Source organism: Leptonychotes weddellii, chromosome 4, assembly GCF_054177405.1.
Source record: "Leptonychotes weddellii isolate Sample4059 chromosome 4, ASM5417740v2, whole genome shotgun sequence".
NCBI lineage: Eukaryota > Metazoa > Chordata > Mammalia > Carnivora > Phocidae > Leptonychotes > Leptonychotes weddellii.
The window spans coordinates 52,582,463-52,598,956 of NC_138372.1; the positions used below are offsets into that span (position 1 = coordinate 52,582,463).

The following is a 16,494-nucleotide window of genomic DNA, read 5'->3' on the forward strand; positions in this document are numbered from 1 at the left end:
ATTATTTGCTCTGTGGCATCCTGTATTAGTAAGAAAAGTAAATATTCTTGGTTTAAGCTTGGTACAAAATTCCAAGGTCAGTTAACAGAAGTGCTATCAAGAGGCATTTCCATTTGAAAGGATCCATTAGTGACAATGGAGAACAAAATCTTAGAATTTTTTTCTTCGCCATTTATTCATGTTATTATAAAAGCCCTTCCATGAAAACACAATCAAATGAGACATTAAATTTTATTAACCCTTCACATATAAAGATGTATCCTTTATATAGTTATTTATATCATTCTCTTTAGTGCACCCACCTGCTCAAAAATCATGGTCAATCATACACTTAACAAAAATATCTTGATTATTCACACATTGTTCTGCAACTATACCTGAGAATGAGACTAATTATTTAAAGGAGACTCTTTCTGTGACTGAAAAAATGAGACAGCTATGGGATTGGCAGAAGCCCTTATCCAAGAGGGGAGAAGAGAGTTCCCAAAGGTGTTATTTAAAGGCAGTGATTGGTGAAAAATAAAAATTTTCCTATTTGTAAGCCATTGAGTTAAGTTCATTCAACAAACTGATTTTATAAGCATAAATTAAAAAGGAACAAATAAAGGAAAAGATTATAAACACCTCAAATTATACTTTGTTCTCTCAAGCTGACAATGATTGAAAATAAACTGATAACATCTGCTTTGCAAAGAAATAGGTATCATATATAATACTCTGGATAGTATTAATTGGTACAATAACTGAGCAATTTTGTAATATTTATCAAAAAGAGTAAAAGTGTATAAATTCTTTTCACCTAGTAAATGCATAAGAACTTGTATTTGAAATTGTTTATGAAGGCATTAGTTATAATTGGGGAAAATGGCAAACAAATTTATAGGAAATATGTTTCCAGGAACTTTTAATGATATACGAAAATGTTCATAGTTTAATGCTAAGTAGAAAAGCACAAGACAAAACAATATATTTAATTTTAATAATATACAAATGTGTTGTAAGTTTGTGCATGTGTGTATGTGTATGTATGCATGTATTTAGAGTACAACCTTAAATGAATGATAGAAAATACTCCAATATGTTTATAGTGCTGGATTTCTGGATGATGGGAATGTAGTGAATTTTATTATACTTTACTATATTTTCCAAATTCTTAATAATAAATATGCATTACTTTTATATTCTAAAGAAAATAACAAGTGAGATTCTAAGTAGCAATATTTTGATTAAACAGAATTATGTGACCACAATGTCTAAACAGCTCTTCTCTCATTAGTCTTATTTTTTCTCTCTGCCAGTATGATCATGATCATTAGAAAATTATCACTCAGATATATTTCACATGATCTGGTAGTTAATAGTGTACTTTCAAGGTAATATAGTTTCTATTTCTATTCTCTTTCAAACGTTCTTCAATTTACTTCCATTATCAGTTTAGGATGTCCATATTGAAATATAGTGCTCTCTCTTTTCTATTAGAACTTCTCCTTCTAAATAGGATATACCCGTCCTTTTCAAATTTTTCAAGACACTTTTGAAATCTTTATTTAAGTCTTTGGGTTAAATTTTTAGGTTCAAGTAGTTTATTATATTCATTATGCGTAATGTTTTTATATGACACAGAGAGAGAGGGAGAGCACAAGCAGGGGGAGCGTCGGGGGGGGGGAAGCAGGCTCCCTGCCGAGCAGATAGCCCGATGAGGGACTTGATCCAGGACCCTGAGATCATGACCTGAGCTGAAGGCAGATGTTAAACCAACTGAGCCCCCCAGGTGCCCCATCACTATGTGTGTTGATGAAAGACATTGAGAGCCATTTCTTTTCCAACATGTTTATTTCTGAGAATGAGGGGGTAACCTATCCATTTTGTTATTTTTGTGATGTCACATATGTTGTTCTTCAGAGTGTCTAATTTTATACTTTTGTTGGACAATTTTAGCTGCACCTGAAATTGCAGTTTTTAGTCTTCTTCAAAGAGTTGGTGAATCTAAGGCCAAACAAAAGTTCCATCTTTGCCTCTACTCATTAATCTGTACAAAGAGAATTTCATATTGCATGTCTGTCTTGGATTAGGAGAACAACACCAACAACAAAAGACAGAGCTTATGATCTAATTAAGAACTCACACTACCTCAAGAGAGTGACAAAAAAAAAAAAAACAATTGTAATAAGTGTTTGCCTTATTGGGCCCTGATTTTAATAGACATTGGAGAAGAGCCACCTAACTTTTGAATGGAAGCTGAAGAAAGGAGTTGTGTTAGTTTGCTAGAGCTGCTGTAACAAAGACCCCAAACTAGATGGCTCAAACAAAAGAAATTCATTGTCTCATAATTCTGGAGGCTAGAAATACTGAATCAAGTCTTGTCAGTGTTGATTCCTTAGGAAGACTGTGAGGGATGGATCTGTTCCAGAACTGTCTCCTTGGCTTATAGATGGATCTCATCTCCATGTCCCTTACATCTTCCCTCTGTGGTGCATCTCTCTCTTCACACAGTCTTCTTTTTATAAAAATACCAGTGATATTAGAGTAGGGTCCCACACTACTCTGGTATGATTTCATCTGAACTAATTACACCTGCAGCAAACTTATTTTCAAATTCTGAGGTACTAAAGGGTAACACTTCAACACATGAATTTTAGGAGGATAAAATTCACTTATAACAGGGATAGTAGAGGAAAATTCTTCTACAAGGTTAATTCTTGAGTTTAGTTGAAAATGGTAAGGAAGAGATGATCTGGCAAGAGAGTTCAGGAGAATAGGAAATACAAAGGCACAAAAGCATGGAATGTAAGGTGTGAGTGTGGTTTGGAAGGAGACTGTAGTTTTGGCAGAGGCTTATATATTCTCAACTCAGTTATATAGGATTGGTAGTAAAGGTAGCAGGGAGACTGTGAAGAATTTTACATGTGTTCTGAGTTTGAATTTTAGAAATGTTTACTTTGGTAGCACTGTGATCTTTGTGAAGTAAACTCTGTCTACCGAAAGGACCCCATTATTTAGGCATGCTCTTTCATTCCAAGAGCTCTCCTGCCTTTTTAAAGTCTTTTCCAATTCTCTTTGCAAAAAGTTTGCTCCTGATTTTATTCTCTTAATTTTCTCAAATCCTGTTGCCTTTCACCATTTCCTAAATAATTTAATTCAGTAAGAATTTAAACAAACAACAAAAATCCCATATATAGCATTTATTATTTACAACATGAATAAAGATAAGTATTTAAATACTCAAGATGTTTAATTTGTTGTGTGAAATTGTACTTTTAATCTCATATCACGGAGTAACAATGAAAAAATCTCAGAATCATAACAAAGTAGTTCCATTTTAAAATGAGTCTGATTCTGCCATGTTAACTTTCATGAACATTTCATTCAACAATTATTAAATCTCTGAGTGTATTATCATATGCCTTTAACTTCCTTGCAGAAAGCTTCTTAAATTAATTTTTCTTTTATATTAACTCTTTTTTCAGCCTGAGGGTGACATCAAGTAGGCTTATATGTTTCATGAATCTCTTAAGATCTTTCCAATTATAAAGTAACTGCCTAGATTTATACCCAAAGCAACCTAATTGATTAAAAGATTATCACTACAAGCCCTGTTTATTAGTTGAGCTTCAGAACTGTAACATTTGCTCTGTCCTGAAGGCACAAGTACCACCATCAACAGCATTAATTAAAATATTAACAAACACAGATAATATTAGAAGTTACCTATAGTTATGATTGAAGAATGAGTATAAAGCAGCATGAAATACCATCTAAAAATGCTGTCTTCAATCAGCTTATATCAGATTGAAAGCCTAGGTCTTTTATCATGTCATGTGAAGGGCACCATATTGACATGTGTCAACATCACAAAAGGCAAGGAATCCCTGAGACGTGACAACTACATGAAAAATACTTTCTTACCAGCTCCTACTAAAGCTCCTACTCAAGAAGATGTGAACGACTTCACATAAATTGACTCTTTACAAAAATAAATGTTGGCCATCATATACCCAGATTTTCATTAAAAAAATATTTAATTAAACTATATCTAAATGTACTATATGTATCTCTGGCTTTTCCATAAATCATGCTGAATAATTGATCTTTTCTTAGTAACTCAGTCATCATTAAGAACATAAACCATTGTCTTATATCATAGTATAAAAATATCTCAGGAGATATTAAGGTATAAAACCATCATCTGAGTAATTTATTCAAGGATGAGATAAGTGATTAGGCTACGGTTCCAACCAAACGTAACTTTCTAGTTATTAAATAGCTTATATCTGACTATTTCCATTCTATTCTCTTATTCTGTATCTCTATATAAACACGTCTTCAGATCCTATTCCAGAAACATTATTTTAGGTTATCACCTTATGAAAGTTAAATCTTTGAGAGTGTCCTAATGCTTAGAAATTTGTTTCTTCATACTAATCTTGGCTGAGGTTCACAACTTGCCTGAAAGCAACATTCTTCAAGAAATGTAACTGTAACAGTTTTTTAAAGAATCAGAACTTTTCAGAACACTAGGGTGGCTCAGTCTGTTAAGCGTCTGCCTTCGGCTCAGGTCATGATCTCAGGGTCCTGGGATCAAGTCCTGAATCGGGCTCCTTGCACCGGGGGGGAGCCTGCTTCTCCCTCTGCCTGCCCTTCCCCCTGCTTGTGCACTCTCTCTCTCTCTCTGACAAATAAATAAATAAAATCTTAAAAAAAAAGGAATTAGAACTTTTCCCTGAACTTGAGCTATTTTTAACCTAATCTTGAAGTTTGCTTTCTACTGTCTTCTATAGCTATATTTGCATATTTAAGTAAATCAGTAGATAAAAATTCTAAGACAGGTTGTGTGGACAGAAAAGAATAGAACTATTAAAATATTGTTATTCATCTATGTGGTACAATAAGGAGAAATTTTGAGTAAGCCTGTATATGCCATTACTTATTACAAATCTTCTGTCAAGAGATTTTTTTTCCAGATTGATTCTATAATCCTTAGGTTGATGTTCTTTAGGGTAGTTAGTGATAAGCTGACAATATAAATGGTAAGGAGAAGGAAGACAAGGAAAGCAACCTTAGTTATAGTCTGGAACAGTTAGAGAAGACTTTAAAAAGAAAAAATTTGATCTTCCATGAATGATCCAAACTCAATTACTGTGGATTTTTTTTCTAACAGCACGCACTGTGACTAGTAGGCAAGGAAATAAATAAAGCGTAAAACAAAATATTCCATTTATTATTCCAAGAAGTTCCAATTCACAGAATTTTGTAACATCTGGTACTGTGATGTTTTAAGACCTGCAAACAAATTATAATAGCCAACAAATAAAATCATTCAGCATTATTTATAAAGATGTAAAAGTGTTACCATAGATTGGCTGGATGAGTTTAGATGAAGAAAATGGATAAGGGACATTCAGTATTGGGAGTGGTGTAAGCTAGGAATAGAATTGGAAAAATGTACTTGTAGAAGTAAAATAGCTGAAAAATTAGGTTGAAGACAGCTTGAATGTCAAGCTAAAGAATCTTGTAGACTAGCCTTTCCTAAAATGTGTGATTCAGAATACCAAATCCTAATTGCAGTGATAAACTTAAAGTTTTTAACTTTTTAATTTTTAAAAAAGTGGTTTAGGAAACACTGGTTTGAACAAAGATAAGCATAATTCTTTATCACAAGACCTCTCTGAGCCCTTAATATGCTAATGTACACTGCTTATTTCTTGGAGGAAAATACAACCGAAGAACATGGGCTGGGAAATAATGCTGTTGAAAATGTGATGCAGTGAAGCTTCTAGAACTGGGAAATGGACATACATTTTAGAAAATTAAATCAAGATATTTAATATAAGTGACAATATATAAAATGATAAAGCACTAATATTTTCTTGTACAGCAATTATAATGTACAATTACAGATTTATTTGAAAAACTTTTTATTTAATATTCATCTCCCTCACAATCCAGTGAATTCATTAGAGCAGTGACCAGAGTTCTTTTACTCACTGGTATTTCCTACATATAGCCCAGTACCTAGCACATTGTAAACATTTAATAAATATTTGTTAAATAAATTATTGTAGAGGAAAGATATTTGGAAATAGTATACTTTTGTTCAGTATTATTTCACCAATACTCCTAGGAGATGGCAAGGGTCTGAACTAGATTGAGTGCATGGTAAAGAAAGGAAGGGGAAGATGTGAAATGTTTAATATAGAAGAAGGAAAAAAAGGAGCAATAAAAGATGACTCCAAGGTACAGAATTGAGAGAATGAAAACACAACTAATCAAAACAAGAAATCAAGAAAGAAAGCAGTGTCTGGTACAGAGTAGGAGCTTAATAAATACTTCCAAATTCTGCCTTAGACAAGTTGAGTATTAGTTAAAGATTGGTAGTTCGTTAAGCAGTTAGGAACTATATCAGGGATAATGGTTTATATTAGAAATCATTCATAGAAACTCTTTGAAGTCTCTTTGAAGTCAGCAGATGAAAATTCCTGGGAAGAATGTGCAGAGAGAGAATGGAGCATTGCTATTCTTAAAATAAGTAACTTGTCTAAAAGCAGAACTTAGAAATATTTAATAAGCTCCTTCTTGGTACCGGGCATCATGCTTTCCTTCTTGATTTCTTGTTTTGACTCCTGGTGTAATAATATCCGCATTAAAGACCGTAAAGGGGTTTGTCCCAATATCAGTCCATCAATCTTCATGAAGATAAATTGGTTTGCTTGTATTGGTGGCAAATCAAACCATGTGTAACAGTTGTAGGCTTTCAGATATTGTAATGATAAAATGAAAACAAACCCATGAAATCTGAGTATTTTTGAAATATAATTATTTCAACAGTCAAAAAACAAAAAAAGAAGCCTCAGATGTTCCACTTAGAGTCCTAGAATCACCATGTATGTTGTCTGGATAAGGAGGTTTCAGAGACATACTTGAGGTTAGGTAATGGCTTTAAAGATGTTTCTTGAAGTAGGACATGGAGAGAGCTTGGCAGGTTTCCGTATCCCTGTGGCACACTTAGTGAAGCAAAGGGTTTCTCAGCAAATAAATTAGAAACATTGTCATTTGAAAAATGTAAGACTGTGCCAACTAATGAGGACAGCCAGAGTATTTATCACAAATATTGGAAAGATTGGACTTTCTTTTGTCCTTTTATCTTTCCAGGTATGGAATATTAGGTAAGGATAACATGGACAAACATGGGTCTAAAATCCTAGGGAACACAGTGGTATTGAAATTAAGGTGTTTTGATACACATATTCTTATTGTTTGAGTCAACTACTGCAGGCATAATTTTCAAGTGGTTGAAATTATCTTTCATTTAATCAATAGAGAAGGATTTGAAGAATATAGCAAGATGAATCTTTTTGTTACTTCACCTAGGTTAGTCCAGGTTAGCAAGCCCTACTGTAAAATTGCATTTGGCTCTGGGACAGTGTTGAAAGGGAAGCTATTGACTGCACACAATGGTACAGAAAAAGAAAAATCCTCTTTAGCAATTCAATTTAGGTTAAATATATATGATTCAGGAGAGAAGAGAATCCATGCAGTGCCCTGAGAATGTAGAAAAGGATTCTCTTATCTTATATTTCAAAGAATTTACTGGTAGGGCTTTAACAGAAAGAGATAAATACTTGTTTACCTATTTTCCTCTTGCCTTTTAAATCCCTTTGAAAACTGAAAATCTAAGAATTACTTTTTTGGAAGTGTGCTAAGGATCCGTGTTAACACAGGCAGTCAGTTTGCTTCTGAGTCAAAGTCCAAACACTGGATGTGAAGCTACATGCCCTCTGTGGTATCCTGGGCATTGGTCATGTTTCAAAGAAAAGCAAATACTTGCTTCATGTAACCTATATGTGCGTTCTTGTGTTTTGTGCTCTTCCTAAAACACTTTCTCCATTTTACCTTACTACATTTCCATCCCTTTGATATTCAAAAAAGTCTTTTTTTTTAATTGACTGATTCCTAGATATTTCCCTAACTGCTACTCTTCATTCCAATTTGTACCTATGAAATATTTTATGTGTAAATCACTGTCAAATATGTGCATGTGTGCATGTCTGTGTGTGTGTGTGTGTGTGTGTGTGATAGAACTGCTGGTAAATTCATGTCTTTGTAAATTCTCATATGCTAACCTATATACATGGCTGTTAATGTAATACAGAGTCTGCTAAAGTAAAAAAAAAAAATCAATGGCTTTGGAGTAAAAGGATATGAGATCCAATTTCAGGTCTACTAATTATTCTGTATGTGAGCTTATATATATATCACAGACTCACTAAACTTTAGTTTACTATTAAAATATGGAAAACAACATATGAATACTTATTTCTTGTCATAAAAGCAAGGTGATAGATTGTAAATTGGTTTGAAATTTTAAAAAATCTGTACAAACAGAAGTCATTATAATCATGTTTAGATCCTATGTTCATTAATAGTTAATATTTTTAAAGTACACTAAACCAGATACTAGGCAAGTGGCTGGAAATATACACTGTTGTGCAGGCTAGCCATGGTCCCTGTCTTCACAGACCTTTTAATCTAGTGAACAAGATTGATATTGAATATGTTATTGAAATGTAATCAAAGGGAATTGCAGCATATAGTTGGAACATATCCTCAAGAATCACAGCCTGCTTTGTTGAGTAGAGAGAGGCTATTTTCCCTTAATGTAATTTTTTAAAAGGCGAGGGAAATTGTCCTATATAGAGGCAGCCCTATTTCTGAGGGCCGTAGTAGAAAAAGAAAATTTAGTCTTAGGAATGCAAAGGAAATCATGAATGCAAAGAGCACAGAAAGCAATCAGGAGTGGTACCTACCTGGCCAGGCTGCAAAAGGGGCTGGATGTAAGTGTGAAAGGTGGGAGTCAGACCACAGGACTATCTTATACTAGGCAGGCCACGCAAAACTTTTGGACTTTGCCTAAAGGGCAGAGAGGAGTCACTGAAGTATTTGCAGCAAGAAGGTGACATATTTGTGTTTTATAAGGTCACTCCAGCTGTACTGTGGTGGAAGAACAATAGACAAGTATAAATGCAAGAGTTAATAGTTTGAGCTAGGTTGCTGGGCACTTGAAGAAAAACAGGCTTGATTGAGGAAATATTCAAGCTATTTAATCGTTAATACTTGGTGATTGTGAGGGATGTGGAGTGTGGGAACTAGAGAAGTCAAGAACAATGCCAAGGTTTCTATCTTGAGAAACTGGGTGAATGGTATTGCTGTTCACTGAGATTGAGAACACAGGAAGAGGACGAGGTTTGGGCAGAACAGTAATTGCTAACCCTTAGTGAACGCTTAAAACCTGAAGTCACGATTCTACATACAGTGCTTTGTATGTACTCTGTTATTTGGCAGATGACTAAACATAGGTATAAAATAATGTGCCAACTCACACAGCCAGAGTCCAAGCTCTTGACCATGATGATGTGCTCTGTACCTTTCAAGAGCATCACATTAATTTTGAACATGTTATGTTTGAGATGCCCTTAAAACATAAAGTGGAAATGATGAGAGAAATAAATCTGAGTAGAGATAAAAGAAATTTTACAACCACCTATTATCAAAGTTAAATGAAGTCGGCTGAATGAAGATTGTAAAGGAAGAGAGTGTGTAGTTAGAAAGGCAACAAGCCTGGGGCAGGGGGAGGGAAGAGGAGCATATCTAATATTATAAATCTCAGTGTTTGGTAGAGAAGATGGCACCTTCTCAAAAGACTGAAATGGGGGTGCCTGGGTAGCTCATTCGTTAAGCGTCTGCCTTCGGCTCAGGTCATGATCCCAGGGTCCTGGGATCGAGTCCCACATCGGGCTCCCTGCTCCGCGGGTAGCCTGCCTCTCCCTCTCCCACTCCCCCTGCCTGTGTTCCCTCTTTCGCTGTGTCTCTCTCTGTCAAATAAATAAAAAATCTTTAAAAAAAAAAAAAAAGACTGAAATGGAAGAACCAAAGTGGAAGAATAAATGTCAGAAGAGAATCATGTCAGGGGAGCCAAAGAAAGAGAGCATTTCCAGAAGAAGGATGTAGTTCTCTGCCCAATGCTCCTAATAGGTTAAGTAAGAAGAAAGGAAAAGTGTGAAAAGGATTAAAAGAGAACTTTATTTTAAATGTGGAAGTTACTCTCTCACCTTCCTTATATATCTATTCTTACAACACAGATTATTCTACTAGACTAAAAGGAACTTTAAAATACATATACTCAGGGCACCTGCGTGACTCAGTGGATAAAAGCATCCAGCTCTTGATTTCAGCTCAGGTCATGATCTCAGGGTCATGAGATCGAGCCCTGTGTTGGGCTCTGCACTTAGTGGAATCTACTTCTCTTTCTCTTCCTCTGTTCTTCCTGGTGTACTCTCTCTCCCTCTCTCTCACATAAATAAGTCTTTAAAAGTAAATAAATAAAAATAAAATATATATAATCATATGGACAGAGAACATAGAAGAGAAGGCATCAGAAAATAAGAAAATTCAACAAATTTTGAGATGAAAGAGAAGGAAGATGTAGTTAATATCATCTACATTCAAAATACACTGTTAGCTACAATCTAAAGTACCCATGAAAGGGTATGAAAATTGATTACTGCATAGACCTCCTTACAATCTGGGAGACAACAGGTACCAGGCAAGAAACTGAAGGTACTTAGTACTAAAAACAGGAAAATTAACTGACATACTCTCTATATAAGGCTGCATAGCTATGCCCCAGGAAGAAAACCAGGATGTTCTTTGGCTTGCTGCCAGACCATCCTGCCACAAAACCTATCATGCATATAAAACTTTCAATTACCATCTTAGAGCTTCACTCTTCAATTCTGAAGGACAGTCAGGGATCACCAGATATTTGTGGAAAACCCCTATTATGAAAGATAAAGATCAAAAGAAACACAGAAAATAGAACTCAGAAATAATGCAAGGAACAGGGGGACAAAGACAAAAAGCCTATAGTTAATATCTTCTGAGAGAAATGAAAATGATATGGCACCCTCAAATACAAACAGGATACTATGTAAAAATAGCATTCAGGAAGCAACAAATAACTCTTGACAGTAAAAATATGCCCTGGATAAAAGATAATACAGCAGATGGATTTAGAAGATCAAGTTGAGAAAATCTCAACTTGAGAAAATAGAATAACAAGACAAAGACACAGAAATTACAAAAGAAAAAAAATAATTGAATTACAGGATGAAAGTAGGAGATAGGTCCTACATCCAACTAATCAAGATTGCAGAAAAAGAGAAAATAAAAACAATGAAGAGGAGAAAATTAACAATTAAATCATGACAGAAAATTTAACAAAATTAAAAGGTAAGTGCTTCCAAAGTGGAAAAGTCCGTCAAGTACCCAGTACAATGGATTAAAAAACACATCAAAGCACATTACCTGAAATTTCAAAAGACTGAAGACAACATAAAAACATAAAAATTCTAAGATGTTCTGGTGGAAGGGAAAATCACGGAATTTTGAATAGTAATGGAAATGGATTTCCTGGCAACAACTTTAAAAGCTAGAAAATAATAAACTAAAAATGTCTCCAAATTTATGAAGGAAAATTATTTCTGACCCGGAAATATATGTCCAGTCAAACTTTCACTTGTTTGTGGGTGAAATGAAACCATCTTCGGAGACTCATCCTTTCTCAGTAAATTACTAGATGTTACATTCCACCTTGGATATTGTATTCCAATAAGTCCAGAAAGAAAAAGACATGGGATTCAGAAAATAGAAGATGTAATACAAGAAAGAAATAGAAAATTCACAGAATAATAGTGAAGGGAAATTTTAGGATAACAGATATATATCAGATCTAGAAAAACAGACATTCCAGAGAGGAACAAGAAAATACGGTGTTCCTGAAGGATTATTCCAGGGGGAAAATGACAGATTATACTCACTTGACTATACCAAGAGGAGATATAGAATTGAATTAATGAAAGGTACCTAGAAAAATAAAGCAAAGAAAAAAATAAGGAAATTCTTAAAGAAACAAAAAAATGCACAAGAAATAAAATGTGATTGAATTACAGTAGCATATAGTTAAAATAAATACTACTAATTTAAAACAAAATTGCTCTCTCTATATTTTTGCTTGGTTAGAAGTGTGTTGGAATTTGTTATCAGGAAGTTAAACCACCACACTACATGTTAGAAACCTGTAATTGAAAAATTAAGGAGTAGCATTATAATCAAGTTATTTAAAAAATTTAGGATGAAGAAAAGCTCAAAATTGAAAGTTACTAATGTAGGGAGCCTAAATCAGGATTAGAAGGAGTTATGATTGAGACAGTCCAGAAATGAGATACCAAAGTTATTAATGGATGCAGAGGAGTGTTCAAGAGATGGTAAATGAATGGCATGAGAGAGTATGATGTTACTACTAGATAATGAGACCATCAAAGGAAGAGGGGTTTTACAGGAGGAGAGAAGAGTAATAGTTTTTAGAAAGCAAGGGGGATAACAATTCCACTTTCCAGCCCTGAAGTGTTTAAGGGGTGAGAATGTCAACATGCTCCACTTTTGAAGGCTACAAGTCAATCGAGTTTTAGTTGAGACTATGAGGGAGCATTCAGTGAAGAGGACAAGGCTTAATGGATTATCGATCATGGTATAAGGCACATTCTGAGTTCAGAGGGAGTACAGAAGAGGGAAGTTGGGCCAGGAAAAAACGTCAGTACATTGTGGGGATGAGAGAAGGGACAGAAAAGATGACCAGAGGAGCCTACATTTTGGGGCAATGAAAGGGAAAGCAGTCTTAAGTGAACAGAGTTCCAAAAGTCTTAGTGAACAGTGCACCCTCTGGCCAAATGGTTTAGGTGCAAGTCTGGATATTCTTTTTCCTCTTAATTTATATTTAAAAATTTACAGTGGCAGCAACAGACAGGTATGAAGAAATAGTCACATGGCTCAACACAATAGGGTGAGTGCTAGGCACAGGGCAACACAGGCATGAACAGTGGATTGTACATCCATCTGTGGGTCAGAGAGGCAGACAGGGCATGACATTACAGCTGTGTGGTTGATGTGACTACTAGTGACTCAAATTAAAAATCTGGGAAGCTTTCAAGACACCTCTCTCTCCCCCCCAGTCTGCCCTCCCACCTCTCATTTAATCTATCATCAACACATTGGATTCTGCTTCTTAAATATCTTTCCAATCCATCACTTCTTTTCATCCTTACTGTTACTCTCATAATCTAAGCCATCATCACTTACCTTTACAACTGTAATAACTTGCACAAACATTTACTAGGTGCTTAATATGTGTCAGATATTTACTGGATGCATTTATTGGCTGCCTAATATATGCTAGGTCCCAGGTAGAGACTGGGAAGGCACCAACCGATAATCAGGGATTTCAAGTAAGGTCAAGTAAAATAAGAGTTACAAAACCTTGTGATTCAGGCTCCTAGAAATGTGAAGTATAGGAGTTCAAGAGATAGAAAGTAATGAAGAAGAAAGGTCATCTTTTTAATGTTTTTGGTTGGCCTTCTACAGAATACCAAGTGCAAATAACCACCTAAAAGTGATGACTCACGAACCTGTCCTCAAAATATCATTTTATTAATTTTGGGAGTTAAAAGAAGGATAAGGAAGGCTTGGGCTGAATGTCCAACATCTCTTAAACATTTTCTACTCATCTCCCTCCAAATTTGACTTAACCTAAGCAATTTAAAAAACAAAATGCTATGTTGTTTTTATAAACTAACACCACTTTCTAGTAATAAACTTACATTGGTAAGTCAAATAAATCAACCAAAAAAGTTCATGTTTCAAATTAATGCTCATTTAGTACTACTCAGTAGCTGGCAAACTATACTGTGTCTGCGAATTCAAAAATGAATAAAACAAGATATTTTCTTCAAAGAACTTACCTAGGGGAAAATAGAACATGTAATTGGGAAGCAATGTGATTAGTGCTCTGGGAACTCAGAGGAAGATTCTAGTCATTCTTCTTGGAGAGACATTCACAGAGGTAGTGACCTTTTAGTTAGAATGAGAAGTTTTCCCAACAAATTGTCAATAGCTGATGGTGATTGGGAGGGAGGGAGGAGAGCCCTAAATATATTCATTTATTCATTCATGAATTCATTTTTTATTTGTTTGTATTTTTGTTTTGTTTTTTTTTTAGTTTCAAGTTTTTATTTAAATTCCAGTTAGTTAACGTACAGTGTAATATTAATTTCAGGTGTAGAATTTAGTGATTCATCACTTACATACGACACCTAGTGCTCATCACAACCAGTGCCCTCCTTAATACCTATCACCCATTTAACTCATCTCCCCATCCACCTCTCCTCCAGCAACCCTCAGTTTGTTCTCTATAGTTAAGAGTCTGTTTCTTGGTTTGCTTCTCTCTTTTCTCCCCATGTTCGTTTGTTTTGTTTCTTAAATTCCACATATGAGTGAAGTCATACGGTATTTGTCTTTCTCTGACTGACTTATTTCACTTAACACAATAGTCTCTAGCTCCATCCATGTTGTTGCAAATGGCAAGATTTCGTTCTTTTTGATGGCTGAGTAATATTCCCTTGTATATATACACACACCATATTTTCTTTATCCATTCATCAGTCAATGGACATTTGGGCTCATTCCATAATTTGGCTATTGCTGTGCTGCTGCTATAAACATCGGGGTGCATTTATCCCTTCAAATTAGTATTTTTGTATCCTTTGGGTAAATACATAGTAGTATAGTTGCTAGGTTGTCGGGTAGTTCTATTTCTAACTTTTTTGAGGAATCTCCATACTGTTTTCCAGAGTGGCTGCACCAGTTTGCATTCCCACTAACAGTGCAAAAGGGTTCCCCTTTCTCCTCATCCTCTTCAACACCTGTTGTTTTCTGTGTTGTTAATTTTAGGCATTCTGACAGGTGTGAGGTGATATCTCATTGTAATTTTGATTTTTATTTCCCTGATGATGAGTAATGTTGATCATATTTTCATGTGCCTGTTAGCTATCTATATATCTTCTTTGGAAAAATGTCTATTCATGTCTTCTGCCTATTTTTTAATTGTATTGTTTGTTTTTTGGGTGTTGAGTTTTATAAGTTCTTTATAGATTTTGGGTACTAACCCTTTTTCATATATGTCATTTGCAAATATTCTCCCATTCTGTAGGCTACCTTTTAGTTTTGTTGATTGTTTCCTTTGCTGTGCATAAGCTTTTTATTTTGATGAAGTCCCAATAGTTTATTTTTGCTTTTGTTTCCCTTGCCTCTGGAGATATGTCTGGTAAGAAGTTTCTACCGCCAACATCAAAGAGGTTACTGCCTGTGTTCTCCTGTGGGATTTTAATGGTTTCCACACTTAGGTCTTTCATCCATCTTGAATATATTTTTGTGTATGGTTTAAGCAAGTGGTCCAGTTTCATTCTTTCGCACAAAGCCATCCAGTTTTCCCAATACCATTTGTTGAAGGGACCATCTTTTTTCCATTGCATATTCTTTCTTGCTTTGTTGAAGATTGGTTGACCATAGAGTGTAAGTCCATTTCTGGGTTTTCCATTCTGTCCCATTGATCTATGTGTCTGTTTTGTGCCAGTACCATATTGTCTTGATCACTCCAGCTTTGTAATATAGCTTGAAGTCTGGAATTGTGATGCCTCCAGCTTTTCTTTTCTTTTTCAAGATTGCTTTGGCTATTTGGGGTCTTTTGTGGTTCCATACAAATTCATTTGTTCATTCTACATTTGTTATTAAATATTTACTGTATGTCAAGCAAGACAAATGCAAAATGAATAAAACACGGTTCCTACTCTCAAGAGACTTATAGTCTAGAAGAATAACATGAAAATCAGTAGATTTAATAAAGTGTTGTAAGTGACATGGTACAAGCCTGTGCAAGATTTCATGGCAATTGGTAAGTTTAACCTAGAGAAAGCTGTTACAGAAATTTCTACCATGATTATAAGTTGCTTTCTCCCATTAAAATCATAAGATTCATAAAGATAGGTTCTCATTCTGAAGGAAATAACCAATCCATCTCTAATCTGTAGCTCCAATAGGATAGAAGCTTTGTGAAATTTCATCACTCTATCCCACTAACTATATCAGTGCCTGGAACATAGTGGTTATTCAATAAACATATGTCCATTAATGGAATGAATTTGTGGATCAAAAAGAGATCATCATAAACCTTATGAAATTTGAATATTTTTACAGAAATGGAAGAAAAAGATGTATTTTTTTCTAACCAATTCCAGATATTTCTGTTCCACAGTGTAACTTGTCTAAAATTAAAAAAAAAAATTATAAATTTGTGTGTCGAGGGAGAATGTAAGCATGGTAACTGCATTGCACTGAGTCATGATTGTGTTCTCGCGAGATTCTGCCATTCTCAAGCTGTGTGATGATGGCAAACCTCCTAACCTCTCTGAATTCCATTTCTTTATCTGTTAAATGGGACTAAAACTGATTTCACATACTTTGCAAGGCTGTTCAAGTGTTAAGCGATATAATGCACGTGCATGTCCTCTATAAACTTTAAAGTATTACATAATTATAAAATATATACCG

At 34.8% G+C, this 16,494-nt stretch overlaps 1 protein-coding gene across 5 annotated transcripts in view; it reads left to right on the forward strand.

Annotated features, from left to right (window-relative positions):
• Positions 1–16,494, forward strand: part of LRRC7 (leucine rich repeat containing 7) — a 508,503-nt gene that overhangs the window by 196,585 nt on the left and 295,424 nt on the right. The gene's annotated exons all lie outside the window — the stretch shown is intronic.